Source organism: Triticum urartu, chromosome 3A (assembly GCF_056163025.1).
Source record: "Triticum urartu cultivar PI428250 chromosome 3A, HENAU_Tu73, whole genome shotgun sequence".
In the NCBI taxonomy this organism is placed as follows: Eukaryota; Viridiplantae; Streptophyta; class Magnoliopsida; order Poales; family Poaceae; genus Triticum; species Triticum urartu.
The window spans coordinates 734,682,760-734,693,360 of record NC_141875.1 but is presented as its reverse complement, the minus strand read 5'-3'; the positions used below and the strand labels follow the sequence as shown (position 1 = coordinate 734,693,360).

The window sequence follows — 10,601 nt, the reverse complement described above, 5'->3', positions numbered from 1 at the left end:
GTTGAGACATGCTGAGCCGAGACTGTGTTTGGCAGCCTGTATACGAGGTAGGATGCATCAACAATTTTTTTTGTGCCCGTACAATTTCGAACAACACTTCGACACTTCATTAATAATTCGAACAATAAACATCTCCGTTTCAACATAATCTGAACAATAAAAATTATTTCGGCTATATATGAATATGAAGAAAAAATTACTAGTCATATCTCAGCATGATTGGGAAATAAAACATCTTAGAAACAGAATCTCAGCAATATAACATCACTAGATCAACTAAACCAAGCTCCTCTCATAATGAATTTTCTTCGTTTTCTTGCCAAATCATTCATCTAAAAAACAAAAACAAATAAAAGTTATCACATGCAATTTTTTTCAGCATGACAAGCAATCAACAAAATTAAGTCTGAGCACACAATAGCTACAACATATGAAAGGGAAACATCTACTGTGCTCGTTCTTACCACCTAAACATCATAATCAGAAGGGAATAGAGGAATACTGCAGAGATCTACAAGGTAGACATGGCAGGAAGGATGGATGGAGGGGGTTAGGGGAAGGAAGTGAGGAGGGAGAAGGAGGTGAAGGGAGAAGGGCGGACGCAGGGGGAGGAGGGGGGGGGGGAGGGGGGACGGGTGGAGGTGCTACCCCTCATGGCGGCGACGGCATGCTACCTCTCGCGACGATGTTGAAGAGGGGCGGCGGCGAGTTGACTGAGCAACTGGGGCGGGGCAAGGGGGAGGTAGATCGGAAGATCTTGGGCGGCGGCGGCAGCATAGACCGGCGAACGGCGGGGTAGACAAGCGGCGGCGCCGCCGCCATCGGGTTGTGCGAGAGAGAGGGTTGGGGTCACGAGAGAACATGGGGGCGTGGGAGAGAGGTGGGGTTCGGGAGGAGTGGTCGTTCGAGGGAGCGGTGGGTCGAAGATAGCCTCGCTGACCCCGGCTTGCCTCGCTGGGGGTGCTGGGTTGAGCATAGCTGAGGGGCTTTTTGCATCGGTTGAGTATAGCTCGATAGAGCCCATGCACCCTACCAAACAACGAAAAGTGGGTTCGATGGAGAACTTTTGGGCTCATGCACCCTCCGTGCAGGCTGCCAAACACACCCGTAGAGAAGCGTTGCCGTTAGACGTCTCCATCTCGGATGGCCGTTTGGTCTCAACGGAGAGCGAAGTGCTGATAACGTGTTGTAGTATCAAAGTAAAGAAGACAAAGGAGAGACACAAATGATCCACTCATTTTATTGCAATGTCGGAGACCCATTTATATACATGGTGAAGGAGTGTGTTGGGGAGACACCTCTTCCCAACAGACACCTTCTGGGAAACATCCCTCCCATATAATTGATCACATGTTTTTATTTCTCAATAGCCTTAACTTACAGTAATAAAAGAGAGCTCTTTTATGCTGACCGCGGATGGCGATGAGGCGAGGGGACGCTGTGGTGCTGCTTGCGTACCGGAGGCGGCAGCGGTAATTGTGGACCTGCGGCGCGTGCGTTCCGGCTGTTGCAGCGGACGTGGAGTGCGAATGAGCGTGCGCGTGGACGGGCGCGTGCGTGCGGGATGAGCTCCAGGCAGGGATTCCTTCATGGCGGACAGGGCTCCGTCTTGAGCTAAACGACGTTGGACGAAAAACGACGAGAACTGAGGCGCGGAGGAGCGGCAGCTCACCACGGGCTCAATGGATGCGATGAGATGGCTGGGGACGTAGTGAAGACGGCGAGGGAGCGCGCTAATGCCGGCGATGGTCCTCGGCTGCGACGAAGAAGACAAGCTCAAGGCAGAGGTCGTTGTCAAGGACGACAGCTCGGGGAGGTGCTTCCGTCCAGCTACTGGAACAGGAGGTTGAAGGAGACTGTAATTTTTTTTGTCTATCCTACCCTTAGAAAATGAGCAGTTGGATTTTAATATACCGCTCCCTCACCCGTGAGCACCTGTGAGCAGTATAGGGTACCGTAAAAACTCTCAATAAAAGAAGCTGATTTGGCCGAAAGGTACGTGCATGACCCTTTGATGTCCTTTTTTTTTTCCTTTTATACTTCATCTGTCCCATAATATAAGAGCATTTTTGACACTAAACTAACTAACTAACTAACTATCTCTCTCTCTCACCTTACATATTCCTGCTAGACGAATTTATGTTAAATAGGTCTCACATCGTTAAACATTGGTATGTCCTAGTTTAGTTTTGGCCACTGCCCGCTTCGGTACAATCCCCCTCACAATACATATAAAGGGTAATATAGACATTTCGCAATTTGTATCTACTTTTGTAGTAACATATACGCCGGGCAGATTACCTGGGCCGGCCCATTTGCAGTGGCATGCCATGAAAAATAGCGAAAAACGATCGCACAAGCTAGGAATGGAACCCACGACCACTTTAACACATTAAGTGCCTCCACAACTAATGCGACAGCATGCCTTTGGTAGACCATCTAAAGCTAGGCGCATTAAGTAAGTGACAGGCTGGGAATTTTAAAAAGATTTTACGAACACTTTGTGAACTGGTCATTTTTCCATAATTATTTTTTATTTAGTTTCCTTTTCCTGTTATGTTTCTTCTTTCTTTTTCAAAAAATGGTCACGCTTTCAAAGTGTTGCCAAAAATTTCAAAAGGTTCGTTATTTCCAAATTTTGTTCATAAATTAAAAATTATTTGCATTTTTTAAAATTTTAAGGTAATTTCAAAAAATGTTTGTCTTTACTTTTTTTCCAGAATGTCAAAATGTGAATATGTTTTTTGAAAAGCACAAACAAAATTGTGAACACAAACATTTTCTGAGAGTACGGACAAAAAATTAAATTCCAAAACATTTTTCAGAAATGAGACTAAATATATGATATCAAAAAAAGTGTGCTAAATTTGCAGGAACATTTTTGGGATTTGTGAGCTTTTTGGAAAATGAGATTTTTTTTAAATTCTGAACAAATTTCAATAGTCGCTTGACAGGAGCGATGCAGTCGCTTAGTTGGGCAAGGCACCATGACAAGTTATTTTTGTTTTCGACAAGTTTTATATTTTTCTAGAGGTTTCTCAATAATAAAATGTAGAAAAAAGGCTGGACGTGTCGCAACTTGCATACGGTGTCGGAAATTGTTCAAACATGGCATGGATGCCTATGAGGGGCATGCCCACCTAGTGGCAAAAGTTGGGATCATTTCAAGGATGTATAAAAATAGACCATGTTGAACGAAGTATGTTCTGGGGACCAGGAGGCTCCGTCCGAAAGCATGTTATTTCTCGACATCCTTGAAATTACTCCAATTTTTTAAGGGCCTCGTATGACCAATTCAAGGCATCATGAAAAGTTGTTTGGGTTTTTGACAAGTTGTTCATTTCCTGAAAAAATGACAATTAATGATAGAACATGTCGCAATGTGCATATGGTGTCGGAAATCATTCAGACAAGGTATGGATGCCTAACATGGGTATGCCCACTTGCTTGCAAAAGTTGGGGGCAGTCCTGATATTTTCAAAGAAATACCATGTTCAATGGAGAGTGTTCGAATAGGCCAGAAGGATCTGTTTGGGAGCAACTCATTTCTCGACATCCCGTAAATGACCCTATTTTTTTCATGGCCTTGTAAGACCAATTCAAGGCACCATGTCAAATTGTACGGGTTTTTGCCAAGTTTTGTCTTTTTGGAGTTTTCTCGATGAAAAAGTCCTATTAATGGTAAAACATGCATACCGTGTCGGAAGTCATTCAAACTAGGCATGGATGCCTTAAATGGTCATGCCGACTTGCTTGCAAAAGTTGGGGCTTGTGCTGAGATCTTCGAAGAAATACCATGTTCAATGGAGAGTGTTCGGATAGGCCAGAAGGGTATGTTTTGGAGCACCTTATTTCTCGACATCCCTTAAATTGCCCCATTTTTCATGGTCTTGTATGACCAATTCAAGGCAAGATACCAAATTGTTTGGGGTTTCGCCCAATTTTGCATTTTTGAACTTTTCTTGGTTAAGGCCAATAAATGACCAGATGTGTCACTACTTGCATATGGTGTCCAAAATCATCCAAACCAGGCATGTGCCTATCATGGGCATGCCTACCTTCTTGCAAAAGTGGGGTTCATTTTAAGGATGTCCAAAAATAGATTATGTTCACCGAAGGGTGTTCGGATAGGCCAGAAGGGTCCGTTTGAAAGCTCTTGTTTTTCGACAACCGTCAAATAACCCCCAATATTTTCCACCAGTTTCTATGACCAATTCAAGGCACAATGCTAAGTTGCTTAGATTTTTCAGAAGTTTTGCATTTTTTTAGAGTTTTCTCCATGAAAATAGGTCGATAAATGGTCGGACGTGTTGCAAACGATATCGGAAGTCATTCAAACCTGACATGGATATCTCATATGTCCATGCCAGGCTCTTACAAGACGGTGGGATCATTTATCCATAGCCTAAAATATACCAGTGAGATGAGTGTATTTGTAATTCCCGTCATTATCACTCAACATAAACATTTTTATTTTCTCCTAACAATTTCCTGAAATTTGTCAACAATTTTGGAATTTCGAAGTGTGTATGAAAATTTTACTAACTTGAACACTTTTTTTCCAATTTGAAAAATGTTTGTGTTTGTGTTTTTGTTTTCCAATAATGCTCGCCAATTTCAAAAATTATTTGTACTTTTCTAAATGTTCGGAAATTTAAAAATTATCATGTTTTCAAGAAAACGTTGACAAATTTGATAAATTATTCTTTCTTTTGAAAAAAATTCTACAATTTTGGACTTTTTTTTACAATTCTGAAAATCTGTTCTCAAGATTTGAAAAATATTCACAAAATCAAAGTATTTTTCATAAAAAAGGTTCAGAAATTTGAAAAAATCGCATTCCCAAAAGAAGTTCAAAATTTGAAAAACATTTCATAATTTTAAAAATATTCCAAAAGATGAAAACACACATTAGTTTTTTAGCTATAAAAGACGCTTTAGCTAGAATGTCCGGCCCGGTTGTACAGTACCAATTTTGATCTGCTACAGTACTTATAATATAAAAAATACCTACAGTACGCCCATTCTAGGTGATTAATAACTGTGCTGCATAATTATCACCAAATCGCGATGGTTCTGGTGGCTATTAGCAGTTTCACAACCCTGGCCACTTTGCCAATGTGTTCAAAGTTTCTCGTGCATGCGATATGGTACGATAACATTGTTGTTGTTACGATCTCAATCTTTATTCACGGTTGCTTTGTCATCAAAAGGCCTAGTTTGCATAGCTACAATAAACACTGCTCCAATTCTCTCTCTTTCTCTCTCTCTCTCTGTGTGTGTGTGTGTCAGGTATGCACATGATTCGGGAGTAACTAGTATAGAATCTGAGGCTATGGTGCAAAAATAGAGAAAATGAATCTGTACCATTGGATGGAAGATTGATGGCCCAGATTCGGGTGTGGCGTTTTATGCGCAAAATTTGCAAAAAAGACCGTCCCCAAAAGCTAATTTGGTCCCGATGCCCCTCTCGTTCAAACCCAAATCCCCTGGGAAGAAGCAGCGCACGAACAGATTTTTCCCCGAGGGCGGCGGCGGCGGCGACGACCCAGATCGCTTCTCCAAGCTAGCTGAGTACTCCCTCCTCCAGATCTCTCGATGGCTCCTTGCTGTTGTGTGGCTGGCGGCCCAGAGAGGCGGACTAGATTGAGCTCGTCAGCCACCAACCACCGCCCCACACTGTCCTCGTCGCAGCCTCCCTTCTGAAGGTCCGGTAGCTCTGGGTTCGTCTCCTTCTCTCCCTCTCTCTCTAAGGCTCCAGTAATAGCTCGCGTCCTCCTCCCCCTAATCGGCGGCAAGCTGGTTGTGGTCTCCTCGGCTCCTTCCAGACCGGCCATTAGACGAGGTGCTTCATTTTTCTGTTAAGTAGATGTTAACTTCTACTTTCTAGTAATTTTCTGTTAAGTAGATGTTAACTTCTATTTTCTAGTAACTTCAATTTGATGGTGTATTGGTACTGTTCTAGACGTTTTTGTACTCTAATTTGGAAGATTTAATGGTGTATTGCTACTGTTCTAGACTCTGGGTCACTCAAGAATATGCCTATAATAATGTCGAATTTTCCTGTAATATGTTAGTTAATGGCTATGCCTAATTAGTGTGAATCATCAGTTGACTTTACAGTTCACACGAACATGCAATTAGTCGTGAATATACTCTATTGCTGCTGTGTGAGCAAGTTCATTTTAGCTACTGCTTTAGTCTCAACACCTGAATATCTTGGTTCAGAAATAGCTTGACAAGCAAAACATGCTGGAAAGAAAGTAAATTATTCTACTAGGCAGAAAAATTGAAATTGGTCCATTTTATTGACCCAGGGTCAACAGCTTGACAAGCTGGAAAGAAAGTAAATTGATTCTACTAAGAAAAATAAATTTGAAATTGGTCCATTTGTCAGCATATCAAAATTTGGATTCATGTAACTTCGGATTTTTCCAGTAATAGCATGCTCTTATCTTTAAGATGAAAACTATGAAGGTCTCTTCAAATCTGGATCAGGTACGTACTTTGCTATATGCATATATGGAACCTGCCCCAGATTACCGGTAAAACATCACAAGCAATATTGCAATGGGAGGTACGACGAAACAACCACAAAGCTTTTTTACTCATTCCAGGCTCTTTTACAAGTGCAACCACAACAACAGAATCGGAGGCACTAAGCAGGCCGCCGAGCAAGAACAGTGTTATCCCAATTCCAGTTATTACATGTAAAATAAGCTCCGACAAATGAACTAGCTCTCAAAGTATTAAAGCTATTGGATGGCATACACATCCATTTTAATTGTAAGTGCAAAGAGCAGAACCAAGTAAAAATGTCAACAGTAGCATGCCATGACCGGCAAGTAAGATCTGTGTGTCATGCATTTCTTCATAAATCATAGTAAACATTCTACTATTTTAATACAGGTTAAACGAAGATATATGCAGCTGCCGCGTTCTTTATTTGATCCATGTGCCTAATGTTTGACCTAGAAAAGATGATATCATTTCTGACTTTGCAATTCAAATCTCAGGATCCAGTAATGGAGGAGAGTAGCGCGATATCGCCTTTAGGAGAGCCCATGGCTGCAATGATCGCAGCATGTGCACTAGCACTATCAGGTGAGAACATCGGTCTAAGAAAGTATGTTGATGTACCTAACGTTCTATTAATCCCTGGTGTGATGTTGTTTGCGAAAAAATTGTTTGTAGCTGTGGAATTGGTCAACAACGTTCAAAATCAAGATTTCAGCGATGCTACCTCGTTTGCAGAGATTAATTCCCCCATGCTTCTCATCGATGATTTCAGTACTCCGAAAAATAAACAATCATTTTCTCAAGAGGTACCTATACTGCTCACAACCTACAATACTTGTTGAATGTGCATTGCATCTAGGTAATAGTAGTTGAATTTTAGTTTGCTTCAAAATATATTACTAGATGTGACAGAAAAATGAGATCTCATAAGCAAATAGCATGTAATATTCTACATATCAGTATGGTATCACGATTGGGACACAAGGTTGATGGTATTAAACTTACAATTTGTCTTGCTATGACGGCTCAACCAGGTCGATTGAAACAATCTGGCTTACATAGATCATTTACCCAAGATATGTATACCTTCCATTTTGACTGACTTCTGTTATCGCTAAAGCAAGGATCTATGTATGTGATTTAGTATCAATCATTTTTCAATGACAAGAGCCTGTTTGCCATCTTGTTCATTTATATTTTTCCTGTGCTGTCGTAGTTTTATTTTTATTACAAGGTATAATATAATGCATGCCAAATTCTTTGTTTATAGCTATCGAATTCGAATATAATCTGCATCTGCAAGCAACTCAAAAAACTCCCTTTAAATTACTCGATGCCACTTGTTTGTCGTCCTCATTTATGCTTTTAACTAATCGTTGAAATTGTAATATGTTGATCATAGGTCTATGCATGCTCATGCAAGCTTTAACCCCGTGTGAAACTGGAGCCTATATATGTTCCTATTTTCTCATGGTACCAAGATTTATTTTTTGCATGCGAAATATATTTGTAACCATGTCCAAGTCCTTACTATATAGGTAAAGTCAAATTTATAATTGTAACCCTGGGTCATACTCTCTAACCTTCACCACTATGAAACTTTTATGAGCTGGTTTTTATGCAAGCAGCTTAGGTCCATTCAATTCAATGGCATAAACACGAGTGTTTGTCAGTTGTCATAATTCTTTTTGAATCAGAACATATGTGTGTTATGCTGATCTCTTGCGAAAAATGAGTTTCAATGTTGTTCGTTTTATAACATAATCTGTAATGGTATAACGAAATATGCTGCAACAGTATATTTGTACTCTCTCTGTGAGACATCTCCTGCTATTTCATATCCGTTTCTAACTGACACCTATTTATTTCATGTTATTAGCAAGGTAGATTGAACTGATAAATGTATAGGAGTCCATGGAGGTTGTCATTTCTCACAGCAGATGAAGCTCGATTACCAGGAAGCACATAAACAGGAGGCAAAATGATAGATCTTTTCTCTCATGTACTATCAAGATGCTTGTTGGGACCCTAATAAAAAGATGCTTGTTGGGCAGTGATAATTTCAGTCCTTAACACGGTCCTGCCGGTCATGTACTAAATACGATTTATGTATACCTCTTGTGCTATGTTCTCATGTGCTCAAATATTTCAATCCTTAATTTGCTCATGCACTCGGATACTTCCAGGTTGATATGTATATGTAGTCTGCTTGATCTGGGATGGCTTAATTCTCTCATGTGCTGAAATATTTGTGATACATATTGATGCTTTTTATTAACCAAGATGTTGAACTCTCTTGAAAAATAAGTGATGCCTCAAAGGCCAAAATAGACACTTAAATGTGTACGAATTTCATGAAGTAAATATTTATAAATATTCTGTATCAAACTAAGAGGAAAAAAGCTTCAACATGGTGCATAGCTGAAAGGCTCAGATTTCACGAAGACTAAAGGTCTAAACTGCAAATGTGTTATTTCATATCTAACTATTGACAGGGGGTTTTCTGTGAAACGTACATTAAGTGGTTCAGATCCCTCCACCTAAATCTGTACCATTCATCTTCAATCTAATGGTCCAGGATGTTTTTTCTATTTTTGCATAGGATGCTCAGATTCTATTGTAGTCCATCCCACATGATTCGTTTGACGGAAGCTCGTAATCTAACTTGGTAACCACATTTTGTACAACGGGTGAATGGGCTGCAATTTTGATCAATTTACCTCCGGGACGACGAAATGGACCGGCAAGCGTAGACCTGCCTTAACTAGCAAAGGTATGTGGCATCGAGCTAGCATAAAGTATAACAAAAAAAAGGAAAAGGTAATACTGCAGAAAAATTGTTTGAGGTTCTGTGATTTTCAAAAAACATACCCCGGTCAGGCATACACACAGTACCCGGACGCATGCAATTTGGGTTGTGGATCAACTACCCAACGCGAACCCATCTAGCGAGTGACCTGAAGAAGCGCACAATAGTTCATTACCGACGACGGTGTAAACCTAGCCTAGATGGATACGTTGTTCCGTGCGACGCATACTGTCACTCAAAAAATAGCGAGAAAGTAACTCATCATTCTTCAAAGTGGTAATCTGTAGAAATTTACATGAATAATTATACCAAAAGTGAAGTTAGAATGCAGTACAAATTTTCTAAGGAGCACATATGTGTGGCCATGATTGTGACAAAGAAATGATGACTGCATACGTTCAGGTTAAGCATCATCACCAAAAGGCATAATAATGTAGAACAAAATACCATGGAATAAAATTAAGGGGACTTAGAACATGAGCTCCGCTATCAAACTCTGAGAAGCTATTAGTAAGCGTGTAACTACAGACAATAGTAACTTATTACCTAAGTGGTGGCAGATTTTTTTTCTTTTCTACAACATAAATTCTAAGTTGGATCGTAATTAAGTGTGTCTATCTCTGCAAAGACACTCTTCTACCAAAATAAACCCCACGATGAGTTCTACCAAAATAAATGCTAGCACATGGCAGATGTGTCTCATAATACAAACACTGACTCATCTCTAAACATATTCAAGGAAGGCAGCAAAAATAATCAAAATGTCAATTGCATGATATAGTAAAGAAGCAACAGAGCAGAGGAAGTTTGGTAATGGAGGGATCAAGATTCAGGAAGAACCTTGTAGGCGATGCAGCGAGACTTTTTTACAAGCACCTGATCGGCAAATCCTTTTAATATTAAGAGATAAAAAGAGAAACATTATGTGCAAATATTCCATTTAGTAGGAAGCAAAGTGGCTTCAACTATCCTATTTTTAAAGACATCTGATCGTTCATGAATGAAAAAATGAGTATAGTGAGAAAGGCATGAATCTGGTTGATAAAATATAACAAATTTGCTCATAAATATCTAGTACCGATGAAACTAACCAAAGGCTTTTCTCCAAAGGAAATGGTGCACTGAAACTCTATTAATAATGAGTTACATAAAACTGAAGACTAGCAAATGTGTACTACTGTGTTGATTTTTAATGAGGGAAAAACAGTGGTTTTGAAAGCGAGTTGATGCCTAACTATGCCAAGCTTTCAGACAACATTGCCATCCCAGAAAT

At 40.1% G+C, this 10,601-nt stretch overlaps 1 long non-coding RNA gene across 3 annotated transcripts; it reads left to right on the top strand.

Annotated features, from left to right (window-relative positions):
* Positions 1–5,313: 5,313 nt before the first annotated feature.
* On the top strand, positions 5,314–8,645 carry LOC147982432 (uncharacterized). 3 transcript variants are annotated; one of them, XR_015599205.1, is made up of 4 exons: positions 5,314–5,845; positions 7,017–7,104; positions 7,195–7,325; positions 7,922–8,645. It is a non-coding gene; the product is annotated as an uncharacterized LOC147982432 (long non-coding RNA). The 3 variants fall into 3 exon arrangements; XR_015599206.1 differs by having other exon boundaries at positions 5,314–7,104; positions 8,399–8,645; XR_015599204.1 differs by having other exon boundaries at positions 5,314–7,104.
* The last annotated feature ends 1,956 nt before the right edge of the window (positions 8,646–10,601 follow it).